The sequence below is a fragment of the Protopterus annectens genome, chromosome 7.part0 (genome assembly GCF_019279795.1).
Source record: "Protopterus annectens isolate FY-2018-M chromosome 7.part0, PAN1.0, whole genome shotgun sequence".
Taxonomy (NCBI): Eukaryota; Metazoa; Chordata; order Ceratodontiformes; family Protopteridae; genus Protopterus; species Protopterus annectens.
This window is the reverse complement of record NC_056739.1, coordinates 1,104,369,428-1,104,385,383: the sequence shown is the minus strand read 5'-3', so window position 1 is coordinate 1,104,385,383 and position 15,956 is coordinate 1,104,369,428.

Here is a 15,956-nt window from a genome sequence, read left to right as displayed (position 1 = left end):
AATTTATTTTCCCATACAGACAGAACCATGTCAGCATACGTGGGAGCACAATGGGCTCCCATAGCCACCCCAGATTATGTTTGCAAAATTCCCCCTGAAAATACAAAAAATTATTTTTCAGTACCAATTCGGCTAATTCTAAAATAATAAAAATATCATTTTCACTAGCCTTAGAAGTACCCCTCAGAGCCTCCTCTATCCAAGCCAACCCTACCTCATGGGGTATGACAGAAAATAGGTCAACAACATCAATTGTAACAAATTTGAAATTAGCTACCTTCAAGTAAGGTGTAATACATCTCAAAAACTCCCATGAGTCTTAATATATGGGTGTCTTTGCCCCAAAGGTTTTTCATTTTCCAGTCTAAAAACTTGGATAAAGGGGAAATCTTTGATCCTTGAGATGCCACTATTGGTCTAAGGGGGGATTGGATACATCTTTATGAACCTTAGGGACCCCAAATATCGAGGGCACCCTAGGTATTGAAGTTTCCAGTTATGAATATGTGTCATGATCTATAACTCCCTGGTCAAACAAATCTTTAAGGGCCAGGTCAATTTTTTATATGAAATATTAATTTCATTGATTGACACCTGACTATATCTGGAACTATCTTGCAAAATGGAATACATTTTACAATCATAAATGATTTTATCCATCAACATAATACCCCCTCCTTTATCTGGCTCCATAACCCAGATGTTAAGATTTTTTCTCAGAGTTTGGAGAAGTATCCATTCATTCTCTTTCAAATTGGACCCTCGAATATGAACCTTGAGTTTATTTCTAATTTTTTTCTCAATGCAGCTTTCTAAGTTTTTCAATTGAGGGTGTATAGGGGGATTGAAAGCACTGTGTTTTCTAAGTCCATTGTTGGATATTACCATTGAATTATCTCCAAACATATTTTCCAAATTTAATTTTCTAATGAACATTTTAACATCCAAAATAGTCCGAGCTAAATTACTACTCTGACTAGGTACAAATTTGAAGCCTTTAGTAAAAAGGCTAAAAAATTCTTGTGTCACCTCCAAGTGGCTATAATTATAAATATGAAATCAAGCTTGGGTAACTATTTCGTACCCATCCCCTTGCCCTTTACTAATATCTAATTCTGAGACTGTTGCCAGGCCCTGTTGTATCCCCCTCCCCTCTGCTGGTATTGTCCCCTGAAAAAATGGTTGTTCCCATTTAAATTCTTGTTACGAATTCTTTCAGACCTACGAGGAAGGGGCTCAGGTTTGTTGCATTAAAATCTGGACCACCTGCTTGTTCCCTTGTATCCTCATAAACTCCCCTATTGGAGGACGGGGCATTCGGATGTATATCCCTTCCTTGATTAAATTTACTATAATGGGTACATAGGGGTGCTGGGTATTGTATTCCATCATTATAATCTCTAATATCACGTTCAAGCTTTTTATATTTTCTTTTGATTATATCGTCACATTTCTTATCAATTTGAACCCTAATGTCATAGTATCTATTCTTTTCAATTTCAATACTAAACATGACAGGTGTCCAATATATTATATGGGTCTGTTTTCATATCAGTGTGTGCACAAGGCAGGATTGGTGAATAGTGACAAGTGTCTGGAGTAAGAAATGCAACTGCCAGATATGTGTGGCCCACTGCTGTACTCAGACATGGCCTAAGTGTGTGAGCATGCCCAGTATGACCTTTTAGTATGTTGCTGACTGAAATTTACTAAATTTGTTTAAGTGCGTGAGCATGCCCAGTAGGAGCATATATACTATATGTGTGTGAAAATCAAGTTGTTTTTTACTTCAGGGCTCACCTTTCTGTTGTACATCGATAGGAAGCACAGTGTGCCTGCAGGGCTTCCATGAGTCATTCTACATACAGTAGGGACAGATATTATTTGTACATTTCTACCTGGGGGGGGCACACCTGATTGTTACTGTGGGTGTACATAGGATGAAGGGTTCACCTGACACATACACATTTGCTAGGCCTGCACTGCTATGTCAGGTACTCCATTTCAGTCTGTACTGTTGCCTATCATACTGGCTTGAGGCATACCACTGCACTACAGACCTTAGCTTCCAATTACACGCATATTAGTTTGTGACTTCATAGCCTACCCAACCCACATCACATTGCCTGGCCACCTGTTATCTGTCTGCATAGGCCTGGGGGGAAGTTACTCATATGCCTCTTCAGAGAGCATGATACAGCATTTGTTTGTGTTTGCGTTTGTCTACATTTGCCCTGCTGGCTGTGACTGCTAGGTATGTGACCCCCCCAACTGGTATGTGTGAATGAGTTAAGTTGTGTCTGTGCCAGTAAAATGCTGTCATGGCTTAGTGGTTCAGTACTGTGACTATAGTGCACAGTATCCTGAGTTTGAACCCTGTCACTGCTTTTTATTTTCCTGCTGGCAGACCAGACTGCTTAAGGAACAGTGAAGCAGGTGTGAGCGTGTTTACCCAACTTTGCTCAACTTTGCCCGACCTTGCCCGACTTTGCCCAACATTGCCCAATATTGCTCAACGTTGCCAGACGTTGCGTTGGTTAGCGCGGTGCACAGCTACACGCAATTGTATTTAAATATGCTCAATACTGGTAAAATGTGCTTAGCAGTGCTTTATATTGCTTAAAATAGGGCACTCATGCTTCAGGTGGTGCTGCAGGGCTGCCTATGTCAGATGCACATAGTACACTCCCTATACATGTTTGAAAACAGGTAGTGTCAAGTTAGGCATCCCTTTTACTGTATGTGCGAGTCAGCGAGAGGTGTCATTTCCAGGGTTCCTACTAAGTCAGTGTATGTGCTATGTGTTGCCTCTTTGCCAAGGCCAGGGCATACTGGGCATGCCTCCTTCTGCCTACTGGGGCAGGCTCAGGTTGTTCCTCCTCAGAGTCACGCTGTGCCTGTGCAGGCCTTGGCAATGGTGGGGGGCTGTTTGGCCCTGCCCCATGCTGTTCCTGCTGCAGCTGTTTTCACAGGATCATATTGTATAGCATGGCACATACCATGACAATTTGGGTACATGTAGTTGGTGAATACTGCAAGGCTCCACCAGATGTGTCCAGGCACTGGAACCGTGACTTGAGCATCCCAAACACATGCTCAGTAATGTTTCTTGTTTGTGCGTGTGCCTCATTATGGAGTTCTTGTTCAGGTGTGTGTCCATTTCTGATGGGTGTTATCAGCCAAAGCTCCAGTGCATATCCAGCATCCCCCACTAGGTGACCGTCAGGGATACCCCCATTGGCAAATCTCTGGTACAGCTGCGTCAGATGCCAGATATGGGAATCGTGATAGCTTCCAGGGCAGCCAGTACACACATTCATTATTATGCCCTGGGCATCGCACACGACCTGGCAGTTGATGGAGGGGAAGCCCTTGCGTTGATGTAGACCCCTACCCTGCTCACCGGGTGGTGCTTTAATGTGTATGTGCGTGCAGCTTATTGTACCCACTATCTCAGGGTATTCTGCTATTTGGTGGAAAAGACGCATATTGCTGGCCAATGCCTCATGGGAATTGGGGAAATATATGTGCTCACCAACATGTGCTGACACGGCATCCAGGAACTGGTGCAGTACCCTGGATGATGATGCCTGTGAAATCCCCATCATATCACCAGTTGGTCTCTGGAAGGTACCTGTAGCTAGTATTCTTAGGCCAACACATACCTTGGTATCCACTGGGATGGGTTTCCCTCTGTTGGTTCTGTGTGTGAGGTGTGGCCGGCACAGCTTAACAATTTGTTGCAAGAGGTCTCTGTCCACCCTATAGTGCTCCACTATCTCCAGCTCATGTATCCCCTGGTAGGTTACCCTGGGTCTGTACACTCTCCTCTGTCTCCTCACTGTGGGTTGCTCAGCAGCATTCACAACATCACCACCCTCAGCACCTTGCACATGTTGGTTTATGATAGCAAGAGCAGCCCCTAACATTTTGTTTGACTTTAAAGTTTTTAAGCTTTCCCTCTTTGTATACTGCAGTGTTGCAGAGTTCTTTGGAAAAAACAGGGAAGAATGCTGTTTGCAGAGTTTAAAGTGCTGGGCTGGGCTGGGCTGGGCTAGTCTGCTACCTGTGTAATTGGCTGATTCTGATATATTTCACCTGGAAGCTCTGCTAGTTCTCCTTGGTTAACTTTCTACTACTTCTTTTCCTTCCTTTTCCCTTTCTGTTTCCACCCAGGGCAGCGCCACGCAAACAAGCACACATGCGCACACAAGCGCACACGCTGTGTGCACGTTTGCAAGAAATTTCAGATATATTCACAGCGTACGCCTTTGGTTTCTGGTTTTCAAAAAGGACAACTTTAGACACGCCTCTTGCAATCCTGAGCAACTCAGGGCAAACACAAGACACTGTGCTCCAATCAGCTTACAGCCTTTCTGACACACACCCTCATGATGTTACCTATATTCTACTCTACTACTCCCCTACTCCTACACTTACACTCTTGGGACATGGCTCACATGCTTGGGAAAATTGGGATTCACTATCCTTATCCTCATTTGCATAGGATTGCCTACTAATGCATGGTTACATCTCTCACACTGAGCTCCCCCCCATTAGAAACCACTACTCAGTGGCATGTTGTCTTCAGCCTGCCATTCACCTGCATGGCAGGATAAGCTTTTTAGTGAAAATGGCTATTTTTGGCTCTTTTTAAATTATTTTCTGTTTTTTTAAAGCGCCGCATGTTTGCGCGGTGCTGTGCTACGCTTAAACATCGGAGATCGGGGGAAAAAGTTAGATTTTAATCATTTTAAACATTTATAAATGCCAATGGCCTTATATTTGGCCATTGGCATGCTTCCTCAACTGTATGCATCCTTTATTTGGAGCTGTCATAAATCCGTTTAGCTATTTGCAGAACGGTACTCCGTTACCAACGGAGTACATTTCTGCAGATAACACTGCTCTTCCACAGACAGGTTAGTGTTTCCTGGATTGCAAATTTACCTCATTTGCTTAGCTTTCAGCAGCAAATGAGGTAATTTGCATACCATGATGCTGTCCATGCAAGAGTTGCTTTAGAAGCTCTCATGCACGCCCCTGCCGGCTGTTGCTGGATCGCTCGGCAGACATATTGGCTGTCTGACATCTTACTCTACTCTACAACTCCGTGCAAGCTTTCATAAATCCGACCCATAGTAAATTATAATTACACTAATTGTGTAAATAAGATAAAGAATATAATGGACAAATGGAATAAAATTGCCTTTACAATGGAAGGAAGAGTCTATATGATCAGAATGATTATCTTTCCAAAAATGCTATATATTTTTCCATCATTAACACTATCTCCTATGAAAACCTGTATTAAAGATTTGAACACTTTAATTCTGAAATTTCTTTGGTTCCCTGAAAAACCAAGAATTGCTTTAAATCATCACATAAGAGATCGGAAAGTATGGGGAATGGGATTACCAGACATAGCATTATATTCATTATCATCACTTATGAAAACAATATGCCTTTAAATCAACAACACTTATACAGCTAGATGGAAAGAATTTTTAGGAAACCTTTTTATGCATTCTAACTGTACTACATATACTAATAATTATCTTATATTAAATAGCAGTTTATTTGGGTTATTAAAGGATTACATTATAGGAAAAAGTCACCAAACAAGTGATTCTTACTTCATTTTGACTATATTAAATACTTTTTAGAAATTTTATATATAGAAATCTGACTTATAAAGCATGGATTTTCCTTATGTTTCCTGTAGCATATACTCAAAGTAATGTCCCTACTTCAAATTTAGAAACAATGGTTGCCTTTAAAGAGAATAATTTGTTTCACTGTTTTCTGTTAAAGAAAGATAAAAAAGCTACACTCAGTAGATTATATTAGGAATAAATATGATATGGATAAAGATAGGTGGTTAGATATACAATTTTGTAGACTATATATAGAAGGGGAAATTAAGTCAATGCAACCAATGTTAAGGGATCATGTCTCTTGATCGATTAAAATTCCTTGGGACATGGTCTCTTGTCCACATTGTATAAAGTGGTAGAGATGGAAACTAAAACATGTAATGACACATATTGGACCTTTTTCTTCTGGCTTTTCCTGTTTAGGGGTCGCTACAGTGGATCACCTGTCTGCTCATGACTGGCAGTAGAGTTTTAGGGGGTCGAGTTGCCAGCCTGGTACCCAACCTTCCATGGAAGGCACACACACACACTCACGTCTAGGACCAATTTAGAGTGTCCAATCCACCTGCAGCATTTCTTTGGGATGTGGGAAGAAACTGGAGAACCCAGAGGAAACCCACACCACCACAAGGAGGACATGCAGACTCTGTACAGAAGGCACCCCAGCCAAGGATCGAACTGGAGAACTTCTTGCTGTGAGGCAACAGTGCTAACTGCTGCACCACTGTGACCACCCTAATGACACATATTGGACCTATTTTACCCAAATCAATAATAGGGAAACTAAAACATGTAATGATACATATTGGAACTATTTTACCCAAATCAATAATAGACCACCAAGTGAAGAAGACAAAATATTATTTCTATTATCTAAATATACTACTTCTTCTCTTAGATTACATTTGTTTACATGGAAGTTTTTACATAGGTCCTACTTCACCCCTCATAAAATTGAATCGCCACTTTGTTAGAGATGCATGAAGGAACTTAAAGCAGATTGGCAATGCATGTTCTTTGATTGTACTGTCTTGATTCATTTTTGAAATAATATTAATTCTTTTTACAGGCATTTTTTGGAGATATATTTATTTTATCTAAATCATTAATTCTTTTTAATAACCCGATTCCAACTTGTGTTAAAAGAACAAAATATATCATAGTTTGGACTGTATTAACCATCTCCAGAAAAGTGATCACACAAAATTGGAAAAATGAATTTACTCCCTCATTTAAAGTTTTTATAAGTTTAGTAACCAAAGTAACTTATCTGGAAATTATTATAATCAGATCAAGAATGAACAGAATTGCCTCTTGCCACAATGTATGGACAAAATTTAAAGAAATGCTTGACAAGCAAAAATAAAAACAACATTCTGGAATTGGACAGACATGCAACAACTAGAAGGCTGATGGACACTCTTGTAAATAACTATTTTCTTTGTGTCTGTATTTATAAGATTATATTGTTTTTTCTTACTTTTAAATAAGTATTTACATTTCTGATTACAAATGTTGTAGCGATTATGTTTTATGAAAATTTAATAAAAACATTTTGGAAAAAAAAAGATAAAATTCCAAACAAACATGTCTGATGACTGATACTTCTGAATTTCAGTGAATTGCAGGTAATAACATTTAGAAAGATGAAATGCAGTTAAGGATCATAACTTCCCCCTTCATGCCTATAGTATCCTAAACTTCACATCAGGGAGAGGAAAGTCACCTATATAAGTTTGTAATCGAAAATATATAATTCCTGCATGCTGTAAAGTGAGCTTTATAAGAGGTGATAGAACCTTTGTAATATGCTGGAAACACTGAAGAGAGTCCAAATTACAGGGTATAAGTATTGAAAGGCTGCTGGGGTGGAGTTAAGAGAAATGCCTTATCAGCCTTGTCCTGTTTCTCTTCCTTTCTGAGTACATGGGCTGAAACAGATACAGTAGCAGTAGAAACAAATAAATCACTGCATGGCACATGGTATCAGCATCATCTTTCAAGCATGGGGCAAAATATAGAATGTTAGCCCACAATCAATAAGAATCACTTTCACAGCCTTTTCCTTTCTTTACATTCTTGCTATTTGCTCCCCAGCAACATTTGACACTTGGCTGATTCTTCTGCCACACTATGCCTCCCAGAGAGACTAATAAATGCATTAACATAACACTTGGCCAAAACATATTGTTTAATAAAAGACTTTCAACATGAAATGTTGGGATTGTAGCCAGGTTATGTTGTAAACTGTGGTGGTGTGTCAAACATGTTTCAGCAAAATTGTCAAAATATCAAGCAATGTTTTTTTTTAAGAATCCATCTGTGATCTACTTACCTGCTTACAAAAGGCAAAGATGTATGACATAATTATTCAGATAAGATCAGTAATGTTACTTTGATATAAATTCAAAACTTTTATTTTTTTTTTATAAAAAAGTATGCATACACACACACACACACACACACACACACACACACGCACACACACACACATCTGTGCGTGTGTGTGTGTGTGTATGTGTACATATCTATAAGATATATATATATATATATATATATATATATATATATATATATATATATACATACATACGTACATACACATTTTGTTTTTGCTGGATGGAGGAGTCCCAAACACAGAATTCAGCCAGCATATACTTCCATTCCCAGTGTTAACAAACTCCAGGTTTAACACCTCTGTATTGCTTCAGTACAGTCATTAGTATGAATGTAATTTAAACAAAAGTAAATACAGACTGAACTGTTAAACTACAAAGTGATATGTGTGTGTGTGTGTGTGTGTGGGTGTAGCTTGCTAGCTCACCAAAACATTATGAGTGTATATTATACACAAAACATATAATTATTTGTATATTATGACTCTGACAGCAAAGGTGGCTGCACAGACATGAACACACACACACACACACACACACACACACACACACACACACACACTCGCGTGCACACACACACACACTTGTGCGCACACACACACTCACGCATATACACACTCGCATGCACACACACTCCCAACTGAACTTAGCCAAAATATTAAGGCCCAGACTGAGACGATGCATAACTAAGGTAAGTGAAAGCAATAATTAGGATTCAGAAAAGGTTATTACAAGTGATAAGCCCTAAAATGAGTTACTGAGCCCTCACAGTAACCACTTCTGATCCACTGCAGTTATTTTCCAAAACTGGAAGAAATGGCACAGTGGGTAGTCCTGACAACCATGTTACAAGAAAATGAGGCATTTTGGGGAAATGGCCAATGCCAATTAACCATGTCTCCTCAGCCATAAATGTCTGCAAGAACCGATGTATGCTGTCCTGTGAATCAGATAATCATTTTGGTGTGTAAATTAGCTTGGCTGGCAATGAAAATTAATTCAGCCAAAATGGTGTGGTCACTCATTGCATTCAATGGGAGAGGCTGCATTGCAGGTAAGTTTAGCAAAGTACATTAAAGAGGTAGTGCTGCACAGGAAGTAACATTGCAAAGTGCTTTTAGCACTGGCAGTAAATGGTTGTGATTGAGAAGCATGCAAATTATCCAATAAACAGATCATCCGCATTGCAGCTAAAGCTGTCTTTGAATTGCATTTTCTGCGGTACAGTAAATTCACTTACCTGCCATAGCACCTTATGGGACTGTTGAAATATTTCTCCAATCTCAGTCAGGTAATATAACAAAACAAAACAAAACAAATCATGTGCGGTTTTAATTAGAAGAATGGCAATAAGGTACATACAATTTGTAAATGAAGACTGCACTCCCTGCATACATAAATATAGTTGTGTGTCAGGGCCGGCAACTTGGCACGTAAAAATCTACTGCCAATCATTAGCGGACCAGAGTTCCACTGTGGCAACCCCTAACTGGGAAAAGCCGAAAGACACAACAACAGTTATATTATATTATATTCATATAAATGAATGGAGATCGCTGTACATTGCGTAATGTGAAATTTGCCATTTTCCTCAATGTAGTGAAATCTCGTAGTTGGTATACTTAATTAGCAGGGGGTGTGGGGGGTACAGTAGGGTTTGCCCCCCTGCAAAAGAAAAACAAACATTGTTTTTATTTTTTTTATTTTAGTTTTGACATTCTGAAATGATGTCAGTCATATGGTCTCGGCCATATGACGTTTAGCATTTCGGAAGGTCGATATATATATATATATATATATATATATATATATATATATATATATATATATATATATATATATATATATATATTATATGTGTGTGTGTGTGTTTGTGTACATAAATATTATATTATATTATATCATATTATGAATTATTATATTATATTATATCATATATTATATATGCTTGTATATGTGTATGTATGTATATAGACAGACAGATTTTTGGTGTATGTGCGTATAAACATTAATAAGATGGGACTGTTATGGTGTTTGGGAAGGCTGCCTACCCACTAGAACACTCAACTTGGTTTGAATATAGGAATAAGCAGATGACTATCAATCCATAGGGAGAGATAAGTGTGCTAAGGATCACTAGTTCACCTTGTTGGGAGAGCATTAGACAGTGCACCAGAACCCATGGAGAGAAGAGGAGAGGAGAGAAGGTTGACTGCAAGACTCTCAACAGCAACAGGAGGAAGGCAAGTCATACTATGGCTTTATACAGGAAACTGTATGTGTGCCTGCATGGTCCCCTGTCATATTATCAAATGCTCATTTAAGCAAATGTCTGAATATTGAGCTGAAAAGCTTGGATACCAAAAATATCACAATGGAAAATAAGACACTAACTGCAGCTCACAAAGCATCACACAAATACTCCAACTCCCAATGCCAAAACTTTCAGTATAACTGAATGTTTTGGCATTAGTATCCCACATCCACACTTATCTTACTCACAGACATGTGTTCTTCCTAGTTCCAGTATCTCCAATAGTCATAGAATGCAACACAATCAACCACAATTCAAAGGCATCCACTCTTTTGAAGAATTGCAAATTCGGCAAAGTGAACAACACCATCAATTCAAGTGCAACTTGAACAATTGGATGGGAAACCAAAAATTCATCCCTGGTTTGGCACCTATGTCTCTAATGGATGCAGGTAACCTGTAAAATGTTCATCTTCCAAACCCCTGCTTACACTTACCAGGGGTATCAGAAATTGTCAGAGATTTGGGATGCATGGTTAGGCTTAAAAAGGCCCTTGTGGTTGTTAGCCTAGTAAAAACCTATAAACGTATGAACCTATACCTGTAACTAAATATTTGTTTTGTGGGTTGACTGAAGCTGTACAACTCTTTCTTTGCTCAACATCTATTTAGCTGACAAGATCTGATTGACTAAATGGATGATCATCTACTGTGCAAGATCGCACAATTCTCGGGGTAGGGAAATATGCCCTTTCCTTGAGACTGTGCGATCTAAGACTTACTATATATAATTTCTGGGGTGTGTGTATGCTTTTTAATTAATGTTATGTTTTGTATACACTGAGATTGTCAATTGGTGGTTCTGTAGAAGTGTGTTGACACTTGCAATATATATTCAGTATTGCTATAAATAGATATAGGTTACCTCAAAGCTGTTGAATCATTAATTCATCAACAGAGTGAAGTCTTTGGGAGATTCATAGAAAGCACTCTTTTTTAAATGCTGGAGATGTTGAAAGGGAAGATTGTGTGTGTGTGTGTTTGTGTGTGTGTGTGTGTGTGTGTGTGTGTGTGTGTGTGTGTGTGTGTGTGTGTGTGTGTGTGTGTGTGTGTGTGTGTGTAGTAAGGTAAGTGTAGATTTGGGTTTTTAATGTTAAAAGTATTAGATATACAGAACATTTCATCACTGTGGTGGGAGTGTGGGTATGAGAGTTTGTGGGTTAGGGTTAGAATGAGGGCTAGGAAAGCATGTTCTAGTGACAAACTTCTCAACCTGTAGACATCGAAAGCAGAAGCGAAGGCTCTTGAGAATTAAGGACAGCATCCCCAAAATCTGTACATATTATTATCATAAATTTTGAATACCAAATAGCACAGAACACTTCGAGCTTTCACTAGGAATGTGGGACACTACTCAGAAACATGTTTAGAAAACAAAGAGTGACAAAAATGACAGAGAAATATAAATACATTATTAAAGAGAGAGTGATAGTGTAAAAATCTGTAGAATTTAATGAATGATATTCGAAAATTGTATCACACAAGGTAATTTATTTTTGTTTCTGAAAAAGGGAGATGAAAGATGTGCATCCTGTTTCTTTAAATTATTGGTACCACTAGCATGTTGGTCATGTTGTGCAGTTTTCTGTATAATAGACAGCTCTGAAAATTATACATGATGAGGGGGATCCAAATAATTGTGTGAAGGTATAAATCAAGCCTGAAAATAGGGGTACACCTCCAAAAATAGATACATCATGTGCAGGGGTAAATCAGTTTTGAAAATGAGAATGGACTATCAAACCAGGGCTATTTGAGAGGTCTGACTGGGGAATTCACCATACCTATCCTTACCAGGGTGTGCTAATCCTAACCACAACTTTGTCACTGTTACCATGATGTGCTAATCCTAACCTTAACTTTGTCACCGTTACCAGGGTGTATTTCTAACCATAACTTTGTCACTGTTACCAGGGTGTACTAATCCCTACCATAACTTTGTCACTGTTACCAGGATGTGCTATTCCTAGCCCTAACTTTGTCACTGTTACCAGTGTGTGCTAATCCTAACACTAACTTTGTCACTGTTACCAGTGTGCTAATCCTAACCCTAACTGTATCACTGTTACCAGTGTGTGCCAGTCCTAACCCTAACTTTCTCACTGTTACCAGTATGTGCTAATCCTAACCTAACTTTGTCACTGTTACCAGGATGTGCTAATCTTAACCTTAACTTTGTCACTATCACCAGGGTGTGCTAATCCTAACCCTAACTTTGTCACTGTTACCAGTGTGTGCTAATCCTAACCCTAACTTTGTCACTGTTACCAGGGTGTGCTCTTCCTAACCCTAACTTTGTTACTGTTACCAGTGTGTGCTAATCCTAACCCTAACTTTGTCACTGTTACCAGGGTGTGCTAATCCTAACCCTAACTTTGTCACTGTGACCAGTGTGTGCTAATCCTAACCCTAACTTTGTTAGTGCCCTAACCTCCAACACTACTCCTTACCTTAGGAAAAATGCTTTCTGTAGCATTATCACTATTTAAAGTGTATGAAGTTAGTGGCAGGATTTCATTTAACTTTCATTTTGTGGTTGATTGTTCTTTTGATATTTTCAGTGTTTCTGCAACTACATTTTCAAAATGCAGGCATTTATTACCTGTGTTTTGATGCTTGTGCATTTTAAAAAGATCAAAATATACTCTTAGATATATAGTATCTATCTATCTGTCTGTACAGATCTATATCAGATAAGTGATTTCCAGTGTTAGAGAATGTCACACTGTTTGTCTTTTCAGCTTTCAGCGCAGGCAAGCCCATTCACGCATTCTTTCAGAGACCACTCGACCGCGGGGAGGACATGCATGCCAAAATGCTCGAACCATGGATGATCAAAATGTTAAAACAGAGCAAACATCTGCTTTTTTGCAGGAGGGGCAAGCCCCTGCACTTCCCACACATGGATCTGTATCCCCCCATATTATCTGTTAATTATATAAGCCATCTCCATGATCACGCCATAGTGACCGACTCACCAATTCCCATTGTGCAACAATACCTCAGAATAAAGGTCTCTGCTAAAAACAGATGTTTGCTTTCTTTTAACATTTCAATATTCCATGGTTCAACCTTTTAGGCTTGATAATATATTTGCAAACATGAGCATTTGCTCATTTAAAAGGGGTCTTTATCTATGTATCTCTCTACATATATTGGAATATTAATGCAGCTGGTGTACTAGCCTTCATAGAAACATTGCAGATTATTATGTACAAGAAAACTCAATTTAAAGTTCCTCCAATCAAGACTGGTTTAACTCACAACACAGCAGTATATTAAATACATTTTAAAAGGCTGGGAATTGCCGCTGAAAGTAAGTATTCTTGGAGTTGTCAGGAAGAATAATTTACTGTCTCCTTTTTCACTGTGGACAATGCTTGCTCCCAGAGCCACTAATCTGGTTACTAAGTTTCTTTACAAAATGGGTGGAACTTAAATATGGTACCACAGGTATTAATTTATGAGGAGAGCCTGGCAATGAATGTCACTTTATGGTAGCATAATAAAGCACAGAGAAGCACAGAGGGGGAAAAAAGGCCAACATATTGTTTTCACTCACTAACTATAATTAACAAGTATCAGTTTGAAAAAAAAGAAATAAAACAAAAGTGACTGTAATAACGTAGAATCATAGGATAACAGGAGGTTATTAGGCTATTGGCCTTGAGGCCCTTATAAGCCTAGCCAAGAGTTTAGCCCATGTTTAGACAAATCAGCACCCGAAGCCCCTGTCCAGCAGGGACATGGGTGGAATCCCAGGGGGGTCCCAGACAGTTACATTAGCTGTTTTTACTTTCTCCCTCACTCTGTGCAGCACTTAAAAATCTGTGTTTAACAATTGTGGGAAAATAAAGTATAAAACTATAATGGCTGTGTTTACCAGCTAACTGTTCCTTAGAGATTGATTAGAAAACCAAACATTTTTTAAGGGACATGCAAAATATGAGGCAAAAGTGGGGACATTCTAGAAAATCAGGGATAGTTGGGAGGTATGGCAAGGAGAAGTGGCATTGTTTTGCATTGTATGTATACAATTTTGTTATTCATTTGATCACAGTGAGACAACTGAAGTGTAAAAAGTGTAAACAGTCAAGAAAGTGTCTGTAATTACTCTGCATGTGCGTGTGTGTGTGTGTGTGTGTGTGTGTGTGTGTGTGTGTGTGTGTGTGTGTGTGTGTGTGTGTGTGTGTGTATGTACCTAGCTATTCTAGCATCCGGTGCTGTCCCTCAGTCTGGCATCTCCCTCAACTTTGAATTGTAGAGCAAAAAAAAGTTCTTTGCCATAGAAACTGCTGGCTACATTTGTACATATGTAGCATGCAGCTGCTACAGTCCATAGAGTCTTAATGTATTTCAGTTCTGAACTTCTTTGGGCGGGGGGACTCTCCTCTCCTTTTAAACTTTAGCAACTACTTGCTACATTTTAGCAAGCAGCTGCTACAGTCCACATATGGAGTGCTCAAGCCCTTCAGTTTTGAAGTCCTTACCTGGGGAGAAAACCTTCTTATTTCCTTTCAAACTGTAACAGCTGCTTGTGACATTTGTAGCAAGCAGCTGATAAAGTCCACACACACGAGTACTGATGTGCTTTAATTCAGATGTCCTGGGACAGGGCTTTCTGAAAAAAAAAGCTTTTAAAGTGTAGCACACTATTTGCTACAAATGTAGCAAGCAGCTGCTACAGTTTATGCCAGACACAAAGCATTAAAGCTCCTAATTTCAGACCACAGATGCAATACCAAAATTAAAATGCTGGTAATCCACTGAATACCAATAGTCATTTATAGATCACACAGGTAGCACTTTGCCCCCAGGGTGACTGTTCACTTTGCTCTACCCAGCTACTCTACTCTGTACAAATGTAATATTACTTATATAATGTATCTATGTGTATTTTGGATGCAAAAATATATTCTCCACAGCAATTACATATCCTACAGCAACTATGAAATTTTAGGAGGAAGAACTATTTGACATCAAAAGTATAAAAATATGCATGTACTAATAACAAAACAAGTGTAAAGCAATAATGGCCTCCCAGGTGGGCATTATGGGGAATAAAGATATTTCAGGGATGGAGAGGCCCTCAGTCTGTGGTGTTGGGCCTCACGTCACCTCTGGCTGATCAATTATTTCTTAAAAAATATCCACCCCCTCAGGCATTTTTGTTTGCCTCACAAAAGGCAAGCAGTCTCTGCCTGCACTTACCTAAGCCCCTTTTCATTCATCCATAATTGCTTCATTCAGCAAACCTGGCCTAACTAACAGAAAAGGCGGCTATCTGTCTTAGTGCATCATGCACAATTACAAAAGAAAATAAATTCCTGCATAATGTAACAGCATAACAGTGCAACATAACAGCTCTAACAGACTATTTACAATGCAGTTTATATGCTAGTTCTATGTATATATACTGGTAACACTATTTACACATGGTTACCATATTTAGGGTCACATATTTTTATTTTTTATTTTATTTTACATTTATTTTACATTTGTTGACTGGGCTAGTCTAACTGGATATATGTCCTTTTTCAGCAGAGGCCCAGGTAGAAAAGCTCCAGGTTATTATACATAGAACATACA